This window comes from Ochotona princeps, chromosome 4 (genome assembly GCF_030435755.1).
Source record: "Ochotona princeps isolate mOchPri1 chromosome 4, mOchPri1.hap1, whole genome shotgun sequence".
In the NCBI taxonomy this organism is placed as follows: Eukaryota; Metazoa; Chordata; class Mammalia; order Lagomorpha; family Ochotonidae; genus Ochotona; species Ochotona princeps.
In genome coordinates this window covers 8,900,091-8,921,703 of record NC_080835.1, presented here as the reverse complement: position 1 = coordinate 8,921,703, position 21,613 = coordinate 8,900,091, and positions in this window count along the sequence as shown.

The window sequence follows — 21,613 nt, the reverse complement described above, 5'->3', positions numbered from 1 at the left end:
TGCTGTGGTGAGGGGAGGGAGACCTGCCTCTCCTTGTGAAGTTGAATGAAGACCCTCCAGGATGGGCAAGGAGGGAAAGCCATCTCTGGGCGCCTTGTCCCTAAGGAGGCATCTGCTTCCCCGCCCCCGCCCCCAGATCCCAGCACGAGCATCCGGGCCAGCAAGGGCCCACTGTACACCAGAACTGGCAGGGAGCCTTCACTCCATCCCCCACCGTGGAGGGGGTGGGTGGCACTCTGCCTCCTCCACATCGCCGCTGCCTCCTGGAGTCAGAATCCAGGGAGACGGTCTCCTGGCAGCCGAGCTCCCGCTGCCCCGCACGGATGTCTGTGACGCTGCCACACTCACCCGGGAGCCCGCACGCGAGCTGGCATGGGGCTGACGCGGTCTTGGGAGGGAGAAGAGGCATCTGGCCAGCTGGAGGTGCCTGCCTGCCCCCCATGGGCAGGTGCCAGCAATCGTGCACCACTCAGGGAGTGTGGGCAGGTGAGACACGCCCTGGCATTGTGAAGGAAAATGCATGGTGCAGGTCCGTAGCAGGTGCACAGTGGTGGGGAGAACTGTCCTTGGATGGGATCCTGAGTGCTTTGGTACCAGCAGGGTCAGCTTACCCAGGGGTGGGGACACTTGACAATGGCTGTGGGGAGGATGCAGAATAGTCCACCTGAGAGACAATACCCCCGCCTGCTCTCCTCTGGTGCCTTCCTCAGCCAGACAGACCTGGGGAAGCACATGGAGAGGACAGCTCTGTCCACTTTGGAGTGGACTCAGGTCCCCTAGCAGTTCTACTCCACTTTCCAGACCCCTGAGGTTTCCTCTGAGGAGGGTCACAAGATGTCATTTCTTCCCCGGAACCATTCAGTTCCAGCCAAACAAAGAAACAAACCAACAACAAACAACAACAAAAACACTTTTCAGGTTCAATGTTGGCCAAAGGGCTTGCATCATAAAGTGGATATTACAAGAATAATGAGGACAAATGGATCAGAAATGATGAACGTGATGTTCTAAATAGAAGAGACACTCCCTTGAATGACAGACACTCAAGGTTAAAGGACAGCTGCCATGCACAGTGGCTACTGAGCTCTGGCCCTGGCTGCCCCATTCTGACAAGAGAGGTCCTTACAGACCTCTGTATAAACTATCGCCCCTCTCTGCCCTGACCCTCGGAGACTGCAGGTGAATGGTCTGGGACCCTGAGATCCAGCCATGTTCAAATCCCTTAAGAAAATAGGCCTTGGGTACTGGCATTTGGTGCAGTGGGTTAAGCCACCTCTTACTGCTGGCTTCCCATATGGGCACTAGTTCGTGTTCTGGTTGCTTCACTTCCAATCCTGTTGCCTACTAATGTGTCTGGGAAAGTAGCAGATGCCCCAAGTGCTTGGGTGCCTGCCATCCACATGGGAAACCCAGATGGAGCTCCTGGCTCCTGGATTTAGCCTGGCCCAGTCCCAGCTATTGCAGCCATTTGGGGAGTGAACCAATGGATGAAAGATCTCTCTTCATATATAAGTACCTTTCAAATAAACAAAGGTTCTTCTTTAATGATGGTCTTGTCGTTGTACATTCCCTTTACGTGTCTTCCTAGGTACTTAAAAAAAAAAGTATCTCTTGCAGGCAGTGGGTTGTGTCTTTTCGGTGTCTACATCCCGTGTGAGTGCTGGTTTGAGTTGTAGCTGTTCCGTGTCCTTACTAATACACCAGACAAAGCCACAGAACAGGGCTCAAGCCTTTGGGCCCTGTACCTACACGGGAGGCTATGATAGACTTCCAGGCTCCTGGCCGTGGCCCGGCTCAACTCTCCCTGGCTGTTGTGGCTATTTGGAAAGTGAAGCAACTGATGCAAGATTCCTCTCTCTCTGTGTGTGTCATCCCCTCTCCCTCAATAATTCTGCCTTTGAAATAAAAATAATAAATAAATAAACCGCCTCTAGATCAAGCGCATTGCAATCATGTTCATGCTGTTTAGGGTTTGCATCGTAAAGTGGATATTATAAGAACAATGAGGAAAAATGGATCAGAAATGATGAACATAATTTTTTTCAAACGTTTCTGGTTTGAGGTTGGCTGAGCCTGTGGATGCGGAGCCCACGTCTGTAGAGTACCCACTGCACTCTTATCTGTCATCCTTTTAAAGCGCACCCACATCCTCTTCTATACCTGGCTTCCTTCTCAGAAAAATATAGCTTGGTTACTGTGTTCTGTCAGTTACAAAACGCCTTCCTCCACCCTAGTTTATGGCTGTACGTGACTTCATTGCATGGAGGGGACCACACGTTCTCCAACTGAGCCGGCACCAACACACACTTCACTTATCTCCAGCCATGGCAATTACAGTAAATGCTGTGGTGGTAGCCTGGGACATCTGTGACTTCCACACAGCAGAAATTCCCACCTGTGGAACAGCTATGCATGTTGGGTCCAGGTGTGGTCACAAAGGATAAAGTTAGGTCATCTTCCCTGGGGGGCTGCACAGGCTGCCCTCCCACCAGCCTCTTGTGCTTTCTCCCTCTCTCCCCCCACTTTGTGGGTACAGTGCATTATTGTAGTCCTCAACCCTGGTGGCTGGTAGTAAAGTTAACGCAACAACTGTCTCCATGTGTGTTCCCTGTGCAGGAAGCACGTCCCAGGCTCATTTGCCACCGGAAGTAATGGCTATGTTTCTGCGGGGGACAGTTGAGGTCCAGAGGGGACAAGTGCTTTCCTAAGGTCCCACAGCCTAGAGGAGCAGTCCGGGGCTGTAAACCCAAATGTTCTGCCTTGAGTGCAGGCTCTCTCCTCATTCCTTCCAAGCTCAGCTGCCGCAGGTGGCCCAGGCCTGGTTGTCACCACAAGCCCAGTGCCCTTGGAGCTGCTTGCTGTTCAGGCATTGGCTGAAGGCCCACACTTGGTCGCCCACAGCCCTGTCCAGGTGGAGGTCTCCCTGAACCTCTGCTAGGCCCACCCAGAAGGGGTTCTGGTGGCACCCCCTTGGCACTCACCCTCTGGGACCCTTGGGAGACCCCCAGGTCCTCCTTACTACCATGGCCTTTCTCTGCTTTTTCCCTCTCCAGGCCCCAGTGACCCTGCATTAACAGCTCTGAACTCTGATGCTGCTCCTCCCAGCACCAGTGGGTGGGGCGGAAGGACCTGCTTAGCTGAAAGTCAGTAGGATTAGAGGGGGACCAGTGCGGTGTCATGTGATATGATGTGAGGGACAGTGGGGGAGGGCTCCCAGGTCAGGGGCTCCTGTGTATGCCTGTGTATCAGAGAGGGAGTGCAGGGGAGAACAAGAGAGAGGGTGAGTGGAGAGGGAGAGAAATGGAGGAGGGAAAGAGATAGTGGGAAAGAGGAGAGAAAAAGAGAGGGGAAGGAATGAGAGGAGAGGAGGGAGAAGTGGAGAGGAGGGGGAGAGGAAAGCAGGGGAGGGGCGAGCAGAGGAGAGGAGAGGAATGGATGAGTAAGTTTGCAAACTTGGGGAGGAAAATGAAGATTGAGTGCCGAGAGGCGTTCTGCCGCAGGAAGCCTTCCGAGGCATCTGTGGACGGTGTCCCCGGGGACTCGGATGGCAGCTCTGTAACTCAGGCGGGGATGAGAGGTGTCAAGCACCCGTGGAGTCTCAAACTCTCCTGAGGGCTGTTGAGGGTAGGTGGGGGCTGGAGGAACCAAAGAAGAAGGAGGGTGACTGTGCTCTGAGGGGTTCTAGATGCACAGTGTCGGGTAGGGGGCGGAGGAGGTGCAAGCAACTAGGAGAGGTCCCTGACCTGTACCCCAGGGCATGTTCCATGAGGCTGAGGCCGAAGAACATCATTGCCAAACCCAGCAGACTGGGCACACGTGTGGTCCTGTGCCTGTGTTGCATGTCCAGAGCCAGTCTTACCCAGCAGAAGAAATGGTGCACCCACAGGCGCAGGCACAAAGGTGTGCATGTGAGATCAGAATGACAAGGTCAAGGAAGTTGCGGGAAGGAGGCAGGAAGGGTAGAGGCTGAGAGAGAGCCAGAGGTCAGCTCTTCCTTTTCTGGGAGCCCCAGCTCCTCCTCTTGGAGGGATGGTCAGAAATGCCTGGCACACTGGAGGGCTCCATGATGCTGCTGCCTCTCCTTCCTCTCAACCCAAGTTCACAGGTAGATGAGTAGATCCCCGTTGAATAGAATCATCCTAGAAAGAACCCGGGCTGTGTAGAGAGAGCAGAGAGAGTGGCTGACTTCCAATGGTTCTTCCCATACAACCCTGGAACCAGCAGAGCTGAGGACATGCATCCCAGGCCGACAGCCTGGGTCCAGCAGGGGGTGAGGCTGCAGCAGAGCTGTCCAGCCCATGCACACAACTGGACCCCTGCCCAGTAGCAATGGGGTGTCCCAAAGCTATCCAGTGCCAAGCAGGGCCTGGGGACATCAGCTGGGCACGCACTGTCCAGGCTGCTGGCTGACATACAGACAGGCAGGCTGGCTGGCTGGCCGGCCAGCGGGCACTCCAGGAGTGTAAATTCCACATTTGCATTGTGGATGTTCCTGGCCCCACGGGCCGTTGACCTTTCCAGCTTCTCCTTCAAGCCTCCAGGTTTAGCTGTGCTGCCCCCTCAGATGCTGGAACCTTAGAAGCAGAGGGAGGGCCAACGAACTGGGGCTGTGTGGGGTAGGGGTCCAGGAGATAGGCCCTGTAGGCCAGGGGTCAGCTTACCCGCCTCCCCATCCCCAGCAGGAGGAGCCCACCATCCTCTGACTCAGCATCAGCTGCTCCCCCAGCCGTGCAGGATCCGTTCCCACTGCGCATCACTGCGTGACGCATGCCTGGGCAGCCTGGCCCCCGGATTAGCAGTGTCACTGACACTTTAGTCGCCCCCGGCTGCCTGTGACATCTCCCCAGGGATTGCCCCGTCTGTGTTGAGTGACAGCAGGCTGAGCTGTCATCTTCTCCAGGTTCCATAGGCAGGCTTGTCCGCACCCTGCCCCACTGAGGGCTGGCACCCCACTTGGTCCCCAGAGGACTTTGGTCCCTGGTGGTTTGCTCAGTCAACTGCCACAGCAAACATCCCAGGATGCATCTAAGTTAGAATGCAGCTTCCGGCCCTCCAGGAGAGCAGGTCCCGGACACTCAGATGGGATGAGCCCTTGAGGGCTGGGTCACGAGAAAGACTGATGAATTTACATCTCAACTCACAGGGGCTGGGGACGTCTTGAGTATTCCCAACCCAGCTGTGTCTTCCCCACCTCCACCCTCACCCCCACAGCACCTCATTTGAAAACAGAACAGTTGCAGCTGTCATAAGGATGAAGTCACATGGCAGCAGGGCGGCTGTGAATCCAACAGGACTGCTGACCTTCAGAGGATGTGTGTGATGAGGCATGCCCCCCCACCCCAGAGTGGAGAGAGGCCTGTGTAGCTCAGACACCCTCAGACTGCAGACTCTGGTCTCCAGGACCATGAACCTGTCAGCTGGGCTGTCCCGGGGGGCAGTATGGGATGTGCTGGTCCTGGACCCGCTGCTGTTCCATGGTAGCAAGGGGGCAGATGGAGGCCCAGGACGCAGGATCATCAAAAAATCACCATTAATGGTGCTGGCCCATATCAGTACTTGTCATCCACTGGCGCCGGTGCGAGTCTTTGCCTGTAGCTCCTTCCAACCCAAATCTGTGAAAGCGGTGCTCTTACCATGCTTAATGATGAGGTCACTGATACAGAAAGATCCAGTACCCTGCCCAAGGTCACAGGCTGGGCTATGCTGGAGAGAACTTGAACACTGGGAAGTTGGACTCCAGGTCCCGAACACATGGCCACCACCCCATGCCTCCAAGGAAGAAGGGAAATGGAGAACAGAGCATGTACATGGGGGTGGGGTGCCATACAGAAAGTGAACTAAGTGGAGACGGTGCTGTGACATAGCGGGTAAATGTGTGTGATGCCAGCATCCCTTGTGGGTGCTGTGGGTGCTGGCTCTAGTCCCGGATGTTCCTCTCCTGATCTAGCTGCCCGCTAATGCTCCTGAGAAAGCAGAAGAGGAGGGCCCCAGCACCCACATGAGAACCGGAAAGACATTCCTGGCTCCTGGCTTTGGGGGTGCTTCACTTTGCCCCACCCAAACTTCAGAGTGCCGGGGACATGGAGTAGGGTGGGGGAGAGGGGAAAGACAGAGGCCCCGAGTGTGGCAGACTCCAGCTCAGCTTCTACCTCTGCCTCACAACTAACTTCTGACCCTCAAACCCTCCACCTGCAAAGTGGGAGTCGGGGAGGACTTTATACCTGCAGGGGGCCTCATGACACCCACAATGAAGGGCACTTGGCCTGCTGCAGGCACCCTCCTGGGTTTTTCTCTGCCCCTCTCTGGCTGCTGGTGCTAAGTCATCCCTGGCGTGCTGGCATCCCCACATCCTAGCTTGCATTCCCTCCAGTTAACAACTCCCCCACCCCTACCTCCCCGTACAGGAGGCTTTTCCCTCCAATTTCTTTTTTTTTTTTTTTTTAAGATTTATTCAGTTTATTACAAAGTCAGATATACAGAGAGGAGGAGAGACAGAGAGGAAGATCTTCCGTCCGATGTCTCACTCCCCAAGTGAGCCGCAACAGCCGGTGCTGTGCCGATCCGAACCTCTTCTGGGTCTCCCACACGGGTGCAGGGTCCCAGTACATTGGGCCGTCCTCGACTGCTTTCCCAGGCCACAAGCAGGGAGCTGGATGGGAAGTGGAGCTGCAGGGATTAGAACCGGCGCCCATATGGGACCCCGGGGCGTTCAAGGCGAGGACTTTAGCCTCTAGGCCACGCCGCCGGGCCCTACCCTCCAATTTCTACCTGAGACTCCCGTGTTCCCCACGCAAGCCTCCCGGCATGCCTCCCAACCAGATTGCTGATTTCCCCACTAAGAGTCAAGGCCCTTGAAGCTTCATACTTGGCTCCTGCCTCAGTTTACCCATCCTGTCTGCTCTGTGGCTCCCAGCATGCCTGTCCACCTGGTCACTCACCTCTCTGTTCAGTGGTGGGGGCCTGCCCCTCCTTCTTCCCGAGTCAGCCTGAGCCCCAACAGGGCATGGGGGAAGGGCTGCCCCCTCTCCGCAGCTGACAGGCAGATTACATGGTTGTCTCTCCCAGAAGAGAGTGGGTGACAAGGGTAATTAGCTGCCTGCCCACTAGCCATCCCAGGAGCCAGCTAGTGACAACAGGGCAGGCCCCTTCTCCTCCAGCTATGGCCTCAAGGTCTCTCTTCCTGCAGCAGGCTTGGGGAGCAGGTGCCTGCAAGTGACACAGCACTGGCCCCTGAAAGTCTTGTACCCAAGGGGTCCTATCGGGGTGCAGGTAGTGGACAGTCCTCTTGGCTGTAGAAGGCTGGGCTCAAGGCCTGGCCCTGCTTTGTTTAGTGACCCCAAGCAAGTCACTGTCCGTCTCTGAGCCCTGGCACGGCCCCACTGCACAGTTGTGCAAATGCTGCTGCTTGTCCCACTCGTGCCACCCTCGTCCTGCCTCCTTGCCAACCACATCCCATTTTACATGAGGGTTCCCAAATCTCCAACTCCACCTTGGTCAGGTCCCAGATGATCCTGTCTTCCTCTTCCCCTGGCTGTAGCTGACCAATGGAGCACACCCAGAAGGCAGTGCTGATGGAATTGTGGAGGGATTGGTGGGGATTAAAGCCAGCAGGAGAGGCAGAACCAACTGCAGCACAGCTAGACCCACCCCCTCCTCAGCTGTGTAGCTCTCTGGGGTCCCTCCAGCGACTAACACAGACGCACCCTGGCCCCGAGGGCCACTGTGCCGGGTGCCATGCTGTTACCACCACAGCTCACTCCCCAGGGTCTGGGACACCCACCGAAGGGGGTCCCCAAGAGGCCACTGCTCGAGCCAGGAGCCAGAGCCTCCTCCCACAGGGCCAGGGTGCTGCTTCCCTGCCCTTCTCCCTAGGCTCTTGCCCCCAAGAGGCACACAGCAGTCCAAAAAACACTTGCAGTGTTGAAACTATTCATGGTGCTCCTATATGTGTATTTGCGCACTCAGATATGACGCACAAAACTTGTTCTCATTCTGTACCTAGCCATGTAACCTTGAACACTGGCACCGCTGGTAGGGTTGTTTTCACAAAAAAAAAAAAAAAAAAAAAAAAAAATTACAAAATCAAAAAAAAAAGTTTTAAAAAAAATCAGAAAAAAATGTTATATTCATTACCACATTTTGCCTATGTGTTGCAGTAAATAATTTGAATTTAAAAACTTTTGAGAACTATTTTTAAATTGATGTACTATCATTTATCTATCTTCTTTCCTTTTAAAGGATTCATTCATTTTTATTTGAAAGGTAGAGTTGCAGAGAGAGAAAGGCAGAAACAGGAAGAGCTCTTCCATCAGTTAGGTCCCCAAACAGTCATAATGACTAGGGCTGGGCCAGTTGGAAGCCAGGAGTTTCTTTGGGGTCTCCCACGTGGGTGCAGGGGTCCTAGCACTTGAGCCGTCTTTTGCTGCTTTCCCAGGTCATTAGCAGGGAGCTGGAGCAGAAGTGGAACAGTTGGGACCCCCAGCAGCTCCCATAAAGGATGCTAAGCCACAACACTGGCCCTATAATCTATATTTCTTTATGAAAATGATTCCTTTTGTATTTCCCTTGTCTTTTTAGCTCACTCCTGTCGCTGGGAACACACATGAGTAATTTTAATGAAATGAAGGCAGCAGCATTTTAAGGCTAACACTGTAATAATTTATGAGTTACGTGTGTCTTTATTTCATCACTTGTCTAAACACAGACGGCCTGTCAACACAATACCCAAATATGCCAACTTTCTAGCGCATAAAAAGCCAGAGCTCTCCGCAAGCATCTCAGTTTTGACACTCTGGCGCTACCTTTGTCAAGGTAGGAGAAGAGGACATATTTTATTCAATGGCTTATTTGCTTGAGTCTCCGAAATGTAGGCAAACAGTATGGAGATCTTTATCTGTGCTCTTGCAAATAGTACAGGAAGATCCTTGTTTTTTTTTTTTTTAAAGGGATTTATTTATTTTTATTGCAAAGTCAGATATGCAGAGAGAAGGAAACAGAGAGGAAGCTCTTCCATCTGCTGATTCACTCCCCAGGTGGCCACAATGGCTGGAGCTGCGCTGATCTAAAGCCAGGAGCTTCTTCTGGGTCTCCCACAGGAGTTCAGGGTCCCAAGGATTTGGGTTTTCCTCAACTGCTTTTGCAGACCACAGGCAGGAAGCTGGATGGGAAGTGGAGCAGCTGGGATATGAACCAGCACTCATATGGGATCCCGGAGCATAGAAGGCAAGGATTTTAGCCACTATGCTACCAGGAAGCTTCATTTTAAAGGTTTATTTGGAAGAAAGTTAGAAATCCCTCATCCATTGATTCACTCTCCACTTGCTTTAAAAACTAGGGCTAGGCCAGGCTGAGCCAGGGACTCGGGAACCCAGTCTGGGTCCCCTGTGTGGGTGACAGGAACCCAGTACCTGAGCCATCACTTGCTGCCCCCCAGGGAGTGTATCAGCAGGAAGCTAAAATGGAAAGCAGAGCTGGGACTTGAAGCCAGACACTCCCATGTGGAACGTGGGTGTTCTGAGCGAGATCTTAGGCGCTGTACCAAATGCCTGGCTTTCAGTTCTTTAAATAACCCTTTTATGAAAGCATAATTTGCATATCATAAAGTTCACACATCTAGAATGAACACCCCAATGGCTTTCTAACATATTCGCAGAGTCTTGCATGGATCACAGCTAACCTCGGCGCACTTGCCTCACCACCTTCAGTTCCAGCCTCCAAAGGTCACTAGTCTAGTTTCTGTTTCTACGGATTTCCTAACTCGGAATTCTTCAGACAGGCTGAATGCTACACTATACTTGCAACCTTTCATGTCTGGCTTTGCCACTTGTGCACGCCATAGCCAGTACCAATGTCTCCTTCCTTTTCATTGCTATATACTATTCCATTGTGTGGTTGTATCCATTCTGTAGTGGTGGACACCCAGGCTCTCACTTACTTCTTTTGCTACTATGTGTTCTATGAACATTCCTGTAAGAGTGTGCTGAGGACATGTTTCCAGTTCTCAGGGGCATATACCTGGGAGAAGAACTGCTGGGCCATATGGTAATTCTTTCACTTTTGGAGGCACCGCCAAAGTGCTTGCCAAACCCTCACACCATTTTACACTCCCTCTGGCAATGCCCAGGGCTTCCAGAATCTGCCTATCCTTGTCAGCACTTGCTGTTGCGTTCTGTAGCTGCAGCCATCACAGGGGCTGGGAAGTGGCTCTCCTGGTGGTTTTGATTTACGTTTCCCTGGTGAGTCCGATGTTGGGCATTGCTTTCTGGATGTTTGTATGTCTTCTTTGGAGAAATACCAACTCACCTCCCTTGCCCATTTTGTAACAGGTGACTCAGGGTCAGTTTTAACAATCCCAGGATAGAGTAACCGACATGAGGGTCTCTACACGGAAGTCCTGTGCCCCGTGGGGTGGGCGAACTTAGCCTTTTGGTCTCTGCAGAGGCTGTGGCATGCACTTGGGGTGCCTGCTCATCTGACCCCTAGGGCAAAGTTGCTCTTAAAGGATAGAAAAGAAAAAGGAACTCCAGAGCCCTCAAGTTGGCTCACACCCTGGCTCCTGAATCTCACCTGGGCAGCTGACTTCCCTGTTGGCAGTGCCAACTCCACCAGGGCTCCCCATGCTTGGTACATTCCCCCTGGGGGCAGAGTGCTGTCCAAGGCCAGGCTGCTGGGTCGCAGCAATTGGTTGGATGCCCTTGGGGTGCTTCCAGGACAACTGTTCTCCACCTGCCCCCAGAGCAACAGAACACCTGTCCCCTGTCCCAGCCTGACGCTGTTCCAATGAGCTCCCCCACTTCCAGCCCAAAGTGTTCATCACCAGCACCTCCCCACGGCCCCTGAGGCACCCATCCCGCTCCCTCCTTCCCAAGCGATGTGTGACTGTTCAGGGGATGTGAGAGGCAGCTGGAAAGTGACACCACACCCCTTAATTACCCTTGTCCTTCTGTGTCCCAGTGCCTAAATTTAGCTTGGGCACTAGGGACTCAGCTCCTCTCTCCCCAAGTCCCCCACCTGGGTGGAGGCAAAAAAAAGGGGGGGCCTTTGTGAGAGGCTGGGGGCTTCCTCCTGACCTGGAGGTGGAGCAGGGACATAGCTGAGAGGCCAAGTGGGGGCTGGGCTCCCTTAGGGTCCCTCCCTGCTGCAGCTGGCAGCTGGGGCTGGTAGGGCAAAGTGCCAGTCCTACCTCTGCCCTTTTGAATGATGTGGAAACCCAAGGGGACAATGCAGGCAATGAGCACAGCATTAGGAACATGGGTTTAGGAAGTCCTCAGGTTCTGCGGGTCACCTGTCTGTTGTGTCACCTGACAAGTCACCCAACCTTTTTGGGGGGGGGGTGCGGGATGCTTCCTTGGTCAGGTGGCTGCATGTTCCCTGTGGAAGGCTGTCTGGGAGTGTGCAGCAGCAAGCAGACAGCCAGGGACCCCACTGCCACGATTACCAAGGCCACTGTGCAGAGTGGACTCAGCCTCTGGGCTGCTATTGGAATGTGTGCACCGCTCAGCCACACTCCACCTCTGCCAGTGGCTCTCTTGTCCCTGTGGAAGATGAAGGCCACTGAGGGCAGACAGAAACCAGCGCCTAGGCTGAGGGCCACCCAGCCAGCTGGTAGCAAGGCTGGAACTCAAACCCAGAGTTGCGTGTGCTTGTGCTGTAGTAGCTATGTCCCTGGAGGCTGTAGCTTTGGCCTCATTCCTTCCAAGCCCATTTCAAGGTCCACCACCCTGAGGAAGCCTTCCTGGAAGACCCCAGCTCCGATCGCCTCTGTGTGCCTCCGGGATCTGGGACAGGCTGGGATGGGGATTGCTGGTTGCCTTTGTGTGGGCTTGAGGATGCAGAACAGTCTGTGCGGCGTGCAAGTCACAGAACTCTGGGGTGCATAGAAAAACAAGGAGGCAGCAGAGGCAGCAGAGAAGTTAGTTGAAGCAGAGTTGGACCTGGAGGGCAAGACACTGGCTGAGGGAAGGCGTGGATAGCACCGAGACAGGGGACAGTGGCTTCTCTCAGAGCAGGAGGCCAGAGATAGCCTGAACAACAGTGAGCGGATCTGAGGCACTCCCCCACTTTGGGGTCTCTGGGCCTCAGTTCTCCATCCGCAGAACGGGGCAGTAACCACCAGACCCCTCGAAGCTGGAGGAAGAGGGACAGAGACAAGTGTCTGAACCCTAGGCTCCACCCTCACCGTCCCCTTGTGCAAGCTGGGGCTGGTGGAAGCCTAGGCCTTCCCTACTCAGGCCAGGCCCTGCTGCCTGGAGGGCACTGCACTGTGGGAGGTGAGGTCCAGCCTTGCCACACACCCCCATCCTGAAGCAAGAGCCTCTTCAAGGCACTAGTAGGGCTGGTCACTGCCCTGGCTTCTGGTCTTCCCACACCGCCCACACCAGGCTATCATCAGACCTTACCAGCTACATATTATCTCATTTAAATATCCCAAATAGAGATTCAGGTAGCGGGGCTCCTGCCATCCTTGTGGAAGACCCATTTTGAGTTCCTGGCTCTCGGCTTCAGCCCGACTCAGCAATAGCTGGGCATTTGGGGAGTGCACCTCCAGACGCAATTCCTCTCTCTCTGTCTCTCTGTCTCTCTCTCTCTCTCTCTCAAAATCTCTGACAGAGGGATGGCATTTGACCTGATAATGGTTGCAACTCCAGTTAGGATGCCCATATTGCATATTGGAGTACCTGGATCCAGGCCTGGCTCTAGGTTCCTGCTAATGCAGGCCTGGGGAAGCAGCAGGTGGTAGCTCAAGAGCTTGGACCCCTGCCATCCACATGGGAAACTCAAACAGAGTTCCTGGCTCCCAGCTTTAGCTTGGCCCTGCCAGGTTGAACTTGGCACATGTGGACTCTATGTGTCTTTGCCTTGCTTCAATAAAAAGTTAAGTAAAACAACACGGGAGGGGGAGGGGAAGCAATTTCTCAGGGTGGCACTTGTATCATCCCATGTCACAAATGGGGAAAGGAGGGTCCAGAGGGTGAGGGAACCTTCTGGAAGGGCATAGCTCAGGTTCTGACCCAAGCAGTCGACCCCCCAGAGTCTGTGCTCAGAACCCCGCCTCCCCTCTGCCTCCATGATCAGGAGGCACCAGTCTGTCCTACTCCAGTTACCACTCAAGGAAGTGCATCCAGAGCCTGCACGGCCCTCATGCAGAGCCCACCCGAGATTTAGAGAGCTAGAGTCATGGGGCACTGCCCAGAGCTGGACATGGACAGCAAACCCTGGCGGCCATCTGGCTCAGGTCATTCATTCATCCAGCACTCACTTCCCCAGGAGCCCACACACTCACCAGACAGCAGCTGAGTGGCAGCCTGGGTAAAGGGAACCAACCTGGCTCTCCAGTCCTGTGACTGCTTGGGACACTCCCTGCAGGGGTCGCCCATCTTGGTGGCCAGGCTCTGGGGACCTCACAAGGTGCCCACTGCTGAGGACAAAGGCTCCCAGGCAGAGACCCAGGCACTTCCCGTGTGTGCCTGTGGTGAGCTGCCCCTGGAGGGTGGTCCCTGGGGAGGGAGCCGCAGCCACTGTGAAGGGGCTATAGCTGCTCTGTCTCCACTGAAAAATGTATTTGACAGAAAGCTAGTCATCTGCTCAGTCCCCAGATGCCAGCGACAGTCACGGCTGGGTCTTGTTGAAGCCAGGAGCCCCGAGTTCACCTTGGGTCCCCTCCTGAGGGCAAGGAGCCATTGCTGCCGCGTCCCAGGATGCACATCGAAAAGAAGCTAGAGTCAGAAGCCAGAGCGGATCCGACCTGGGCACTCCGATGCACCTGGGGTTTTTACTTGTTCCTGTGTCTGTGGACCATTGTCTGTGAGGGTGTTTGAGGGGTTGATCCTGACCTGTCTCTGTATGTGTGTTGAGGGTAGGACACAGAAAACCCCAAAGAAATAATGTGGCAAACAGTCATTTGTTTTTCTCCTGAATAAATGACACGTCTCTAATCCAAAGAGACGGTGTGACAGCTCCACACACAGGAACCCAGTTCGCTTACTCCTTTGTTTCACTCTGAATATGTGGCTTCCACCTCATGACCCAATGTGGCTGCTCCAGCTCCAGCAACCACACGCATATTCCAGCCAACAGAAAGGACGAAGAGGCCAAAAGGGTGCAATTCCTTGCCTTTGAATGATACTCCTGTTTGCATTTTGTGGAAGAACTCAGTCCTATGCTACACCTGACTTCAAGGGAGGCTGGGAAGCGTAGTGGTTTTTTTGTTTTTTGTTTTTTTAAGATTTATTTATTTTTATTACAAAGTCAGATATACAGAGCGAAGGAGACACAGAGAGGAAGATCTTCCGTCCGATAATTCACTCCCCAAGTGAGCCGCAACGGCCGGTGAACCAGGAACCTCTTCCAGGTCTCCCACGCGGGTGCAGGGTCCCAAGGCTTTGGGCCGTCCTCGACTGCTTTCCCAGGCCACAAGCAGGGAGTTGAATGGGAAGTGGAGCTGCCGGGATTAGAACCGGCGCCCATATGGGACCCCGGGGCATTCAAGGTGAGGACTTTAGCCACTAGGCCATGCCGCCGGACCCGCGTAGTGTTGATTTTGGGTGATTTTGTGCACAGCTGAAAGCCAGAGGCTTTGTGGCAGAGAAGGCAGGCGGCACAGGTGCTGGGGACTGGGTCAGAAAAACCAGGCTGTGCCCTTGCTGGCACCACGTGCCAGGTAACCTCAGGTTCTTGCATATTCTTCACCCCCTTTACCCCCAAACTAGGACCACTGAGCAGCAAGACTCAGACCCCAGGACAAAGCTGCCCCCAGCCTTTGGGGCCTTTGGGAGTGGGGCCCCAGCATCTCCCGCCCCTCCCAGCGGCCTTGGCCTCCCCAGGCCCTGGACGCCCAGGCTCCCTTTTCCCCCGGGCTTCGATAGCCTTCCGTCATCTGCTATTTATAGTCAGTCAGGTGCCCCTGGACATGGGAGGGAGCGGCCTCACCCAGGAGAGCCGGTTCTGTGAGCCGCCTGGGCCAGGGTTCAGCTTCCCCAGGACAGCTCCTAGGGCCAGGGCCCAAGGCGGGACAGACCCCCGGGCCCCTGCCTGTGAGATTTCTTGTTCCCCCAGCTTGGCACAGGCTCCTCGGGGCCTCTGCAGCCCTGGATGGGCTGGGCTGGGCTTTGCAGAGGGGGCAGGAGCTAGACACGACTTGGGGACTGCCTTCTCCTTCCCTGGCAGACCCAGCTCCCCCATGGCAGGTGGTGGAGAAGCAACCCCCCTCCCTGCCAGAGCCCAGCGGAGGAGGGGGTCTCTCCCACAGCCCCTCTGAAGTCACAGCAAGCAGAAGGACCCCCACAGCCTCCTCCCTCTGCCCCTACAGGCCCCATGCTTCTAAGTTACAATAACAAGCCTGAGTGACCTGGGGTCTGGAGCCTGCCCCTGTGCCCCGCCCCCACTCACACACCTGCTTACGCCAATACCTGGGATGCTGGCATCAAAGCCAAGGGCCAGCAGTCAGCCGCGGGCCTCCCCCTGTGCTTTTACAAGCCCCACACCCAGCCCCTGACGACAGGGCCGCAGCCCTTGAACCCTGAGGGCCTGCCAGCAAGCCCAGTGTCCGGCACTGTCCTGCCCACCGGGGGGCCAGGTGGCAGGCAGAACCTGTGCACCACCCGCTCCTGCACCATCAGTAGGTATTCAGAACCAGCCTCAGCCGGACATGCGCCCTGCAGAACTCATGGCCCTCTCTGCCCTCTGGTGTCTGCTGCCTCCTGCTTGCTAAGTGGGGCTCCCGAGGGGATCTCTGAGCAGTGGACTGATGGGCCCTCCTGTCCCTGTGGCCTCCAGATGTCCTTCTTCCCCACCCTCGTTGTTACCTTGTCGGGGGCAGGAGGCACGGAGGGAGGGAGGACCAGTGCATCTCCTCACTTTGACCTGGAGCTGGTAGCACCCTTCCCCATAACAGGCTGCCACCCATCCCAGAACCCACTCAAGGAAGACCCCTCTGGCCGAGGGAGGGTGGGGCCGGTGCTGCTCAGGAGAAGCGGTCTATGGCGCCTCCTAGTGGAAACCCAGGGAACATCAGCCTCTGCGTAAGTCAGGTTCCAGGTCCCACTCTCTGCCAGCTGTGACAAAACCTCTACACCACAGCAACCACAAGGCCACACCACAAGACCCCACAAAGGGATGCTCTCTGGATGGAGAAGAGGACCAGGACTCCCCACTCCCAGCTGCCATCTGCCTGTGACCTGGGGTCCTCCCAGGCTGGTCACTTCTCTGCATGGTTCTGCTATGCCAGGGCTGTCACCTGCCTTGCCCCAGGAGCAGGTTTCTGACAGCAGTCAAGGCGCCTCCAAGCCAACCACTATGGGACTGGGACAGGAGTTCTCTCCCAGTCACAGTAGATCTGCCTGGAAGACAGATACCTGCAAAACCACTTGTGCAAGTGTCACCTGTCGGGGCCACACGACGATGGTGGTGATGAATGCGACACTCTGGGTCCTCTGCCTGGCCTGAGTGGATCCGGGTGGGAAAGGGCAAAGGGAAGATGCCCCGTCCCACCCCGCCCCACCTCCAGGTCTGGTGGAGAAGGAGATGCAGGAAGAGCCACACCCCCAGCCCCTGAGGACCCACTTATTTGGTCTGAAAGGCCTGCTGGAGGATTCCCCAGCTGCCAGGTCCCTCGGAGCAGGGGTGCAGATGAGAAAGGGCGCCAGCCCTCCCTGTGCTGTGCCATCCACCTGAGGAACTGGCTGCTGGAGTCACCTCTGGCAGGCCAGTAAGGCTCGAGGGGCTCAGCTGTGGGGCTGAGTGTGAAGGGGACATGTTTGTGAGCCACCTTCCCAGACACACACAGCAGGCGGCAGCCCAGGCCACACATACACACACAGGAACATGGGATGCAGCCGTGCCGGGGCTATGATGCATCAGGGCCCTGGAGGTGGGCAGTAAGCGAGGGCTTGCCACAGATTCTGGGGAGACAGGGGGCTCCTAGGGAACAGGGCTGACCCCCAGCCCAGCCTGGCAGTTCCAACCTGTAGCCCGTCCCACACCAACCCAGGAGTGCACAGGAGGTGGGACATGGAGGACCACCATGGGGATGAGGTGGCTCCAGAGGATGACCTGCAGCCACTCACCTCCCCTCGCGTGCACACACACACACACACACACACACACACACACAAATCCCTGGCCCCAGTTGATCAGGGCTTCCTCTTCTCTGCTCTCCCCTGCCTAGCCTCTCCCCTCTCTCCCCAAGTTCTTGGAGGGACGCCTGCTTCCCCACCTGCACCTCTGCCATAGTCCTCCAGAAATGCACCTGCTGGGTTGGCCTCCCTGTCTGCTTCTCCGGGAGCTCCCCTTCTGGTTCCAACAGCCCTAGGGAGGCCAAGGGCTCCGCCCCAAACACTACATCCTGCGTGCCACTGAATCCCAGATACTGCTCTGCCAAGAGGTTGTATGTGTTTTTCTGTTTTGTGCCAAGCGCCACGGGAGGCAAGGAACACTCTGGAGTTGGAGCAGACTTAGCAGGGAGTGGCAGAGGTGAAGGTGGCAGAGGTAGAAAGACTCCAGGGACACGTTGGGGACAGCCACCCCCAAGCCAGTGGTTCCCAAGCCTTGGACAGGTTCCAGGATCAGAGACTTTTTTTTTTTTACTTGTTTCAAAGGTGGATTGACACAGAGAGAAAAAGAGATCTTCTAACTGCTGATTCACTCTGCAAATGGCTGCAGCAGCCAGGGCTGGGGCAGAGTGAAGCCAGAAAGCCCAGAACGCCATCTGGGTCTCCCCCGTGGTGGCAGGGGCCAAGCACCTGGACCATTATTGGCTGCCTGACCAGGCACATCAGCAGAGAGCTGGGACATGTAGTGGTACTCCAGGGGAGATGCAGGTGACCCTATGGGCAGCTTGACTCACGGCCACAGTACCTGCCTTTCCTGATGAGAATCTAAAATACAGGTTCCCAGGGGTGGGCATGGTGTCATAGTGGTAAAGGTGCCTCGTGGATGCCTACAGCGGAGTGTTGAGAGCAGAATCCTGCTCTATTTCTGCTCCAGCTTCCTGCTAATGCACCAAGCATTTCAGGGCATGAAGCCAAGTCATATTGTTGAGCAGACTAGAAGACTTCCAGAGCTTTCTCATCTTGCAAACCTGACACCCCATGAAACAAGCCCCAGCCCCACACCCCAGCCGGCAGCCACCAAGCTCCTCAGATCTCTGAATTTGTCAGCACCTGCCAAGGAAGTTGTATGTCTGTGGTCCAGAATCTAGATTTTTGTTGTTGTTCTCCGATAGCTATTTCCTCTAAAATAAAGATGTGCCTTATTTAAAAGGCCAGTTACAGAGAGGGAAAGACAAAGGAGAGACAGAGAGATCTTCCATCCCCAGGTGACTGCAGTGGCTGGAGCTGGGTTCGGCCAGAGCCAGAAGCCTGAAGCTCCATCCGGGTCTCCCATGTGGGTGCCAGGGACCAGATGCGTGGGCCATCTTCTGCTGCTTCCAGGTGCGTTGGCAGGGAGTTGGATCAGAAGCAGAGCACCTGGGACTTGAACCCGTACCCACACGGGATGCCAGAGCCATCGGTGGCAGCCCAAGCTGATGCGCCCCGCTGCCGGCCCCAGGGGCACAGCTGGCGTGTGGCCTGGAGTATGGGACTCGCTTGTCCACATTGCTGAAGCTGAAAGACACCTCTCCTTGCATCTTCATATCAGGAGCAAAGCCAGATCCTGGTGACCCCTGAACCCTGAATGAGGCTCTGCCCATGGTGAGCTGGAGTCAGACCAGCTAATAACTCAACATGCTACGTTGTTACTCATTTCCAGGCTTACATGCAGACCCTGTGTTCAGAGGGTGACCCCACATACCTGGTTGTTGAATACAAATACAGATTCTCCGGCTAATGCCTGTTGGAGGAACCCAAATGCACACTTTAGCAGGTTTCCCAGGGAACTTTCACGCACAGCAACAGGGGAGCAAAGCCTGAGGGGTCACAGAGTAGGGGCTGCTGGGCATTGGAGGAAAGCAGCCTGACCCCCAGAGCTCCCCCAGGAGGCAGGGAAGTGACCCAATCTCCTCTCTCCCACTCCCTCCACCACTGTCCCCACACGTGGCTGAAGGTATGGTCTTCTGTCACCTGCCTCACCTCAGGACTGTGCACCCCTAAACCCTGAATTCTTCATGGCTGGGTCTGGTTTCTTCCCCCCCCCCGCCCCGTCCGCATTACAGACACAGGAGCTGAGCAGATGGGAGAAGGCTGTGATTCTAACACCCTTGCTTGCCTCCCTGCCTCTCCCAGGCATCTGCAGTCCCCTAGGTTCCCCTCTGCCATCAGCTCCCAGTGCCTGAATGCTGAGCCCCAGCTGTAGCCCAGCAGGTTCAGGGAGCTCGTACGGAGAGGGAGAAATGGAAGCCGACACCTCTGGGTCCCTCGCCCCTGCTCCCACGCCGGGTAGCAAAGAACACACCTGGGCACAGGAGGTGGCAGAGTGGATCGGGAGCTGACAGCGGTGGGAATGGAAGCTGGCAGCATGAGTGGAGCTGCTTCCACCACCTGGCACTGCTGTGCAGGGGACTGTGGGGGCTGTGGAGCTGCCAGCTGGCGGGGCGAGCGAGGGCAGGTTCTTGGAGGCGTTGGAGGGCGACCGTGCTACATATATGGGTTTAAATAGCAGCCTGAGCCCTCACTGACCCTGTACCTGGAGGCCCATGGCTTCACACACACACACACACACACACACACACACACACACACACACACACATTCTTCCACCCCTCAGCCAGAGCAGGATGACAATAACACCTCTCACACCCCCCAGGGCTCTAGGGTGGGGTGGGAGAAGGGTGTAGGAGTGACACTGTCCACCTTCCCCAACAGGTGAGAATGGGGGTGCTTCTGTGTCCCTTGCTGTAGCACAGCTAGTGCTGGCAATAGCTAGGAGCTGGAGGAAATGATACAGGAATCCTCAGTTAAGTAAAACTATATATTCTCATAGGAGCTAGTAAGACAGACCCCCGATACAAAGTATATTCAGAGAGAAAGAAATAGGAAACAGAGACAGTGGGGCCATTGATCTTGCTGAGGTAATTCGTGACCACTCCCAACACCGAAGCTGAGGAACAAACCCTGTGGAGCTGTGAGCTCAGGGGTGGGGGTGGGGGCGGGCAAGGGGCATGCCTGTGTGTGTGAGTGACATAGGAACGACCCAGGCCCAAACTCTTCACCAGGGGTGCTGAGAGAGGTGGGGCAACCCAGAGAGAATGCAGACTTCAGGACCAGGCTGAAGATGGTTCAAATCTCAGCGGGCACATGGGCCCGGCGGTGTGGCCTAGCGGCTAAAGTCCTCGCCTTGAATGCCATGGGATCCCATATGTGCGCCGGTTCTAATTCCGGCAGCTCCACTTCCCGTCCAGCTCCCTGCTTGTGGCCTGGGAAAGCAGTTGAGGACGGCCCAATGCATTGGGACCCTGCACCCGCGTGGGAGACCCGGAAGAGGTTCCAGGTTCCCGGCTTCGGATCAGCACGCACCGACCATTGCGGCTCACCTGGGGAGTGAAACATCGGACGGAAGATCTTCCTCTCTGTCTCTCCTCTCTGTGTATCTGACTTTGTAATAAAGTAAATAAATCTTTAAAAAAAGAAATCTCAGCGGGCACAGACAGTGAGCACTTAGTAGGTGTTCACTCAGCAGGAAGCACGCCCCTATCTCCTTTACGTGCAGCTTGTCTTAGAGAGTTTGAGAGGCGCAGTGGACAGCGAGGGAGGTCAGGGCCAGGGACTCCTCCAAGGCCAGCAGGTGTGCAGGGACCTCCAGTTTAGCCCTTGGGACATTCAGCGGAGAGTGGAGACCCCTAGTGGCCATCCTGGGCACTGCATCTCCCGTCTTGAAACCATCCCGGACTGGCAGGATGTTTGAGTGTGGCGCTTGGTTCTGTAGACACAGAGAAGCCCACTACTGGGAGAGCCACCCCGTCCCTGCATTCCATCCCTGTGTGAGTCCTCGTGGAAGCTGGTTCAGGGTTCATTGAAGACATCTGGTGAAATCCTGGCTCTTGTGCCTCAAGTCTGCATGGACCTCTTGGGAGTGGTGCGCAGCCATAGAATGAACAGGAGCTCAAACACCTAACGTTCATTAACGGTACCAAAAACTGGGATCAGGGCTGCATCTTTGCTCTTCTCTGACCTGTTGGAAACAGCAAAACATGTGCTTGGGATGAGCCAGGTCCTGGGACAAACCTTCCCTCCTTGCATATGAGCCAGGGTAGGGGGAGGATGCCACACCCAGCGAAGTGCAGGTGACAAAAGTCGGGGCTTGACCCCCAGGTGGACCTGGCCCTGCACCGTGGGCCAGCCCTGGGTGTCCATGCAGGCTTCCTGTGTTGCGGATTACGCAGGCACTGGCTGCACAATGAAGTCCCAGGAACCACGTGATTCCCCAGACATCCTGGGCACTGGGGGTCTTTCAAACTTCCCAAGTGCTTTTCCTGGGTTGAGAAGAGCCCCAAGCAAGCCCTGAAGTTACTTGGCAGAGTATAAGACCTGCAGAGATGTTCCTGGCTCAGCTCGGCCGCTTTTCATTGCGTGTGTATCAGCAAAAACCCACCTCCTTCAAAACGTTCAGTTTGATGGTGTTTAAGATATCTGTCACATGATAGGACATTTTGTTGCCAACAAAAGCCCCTTCCCATTAA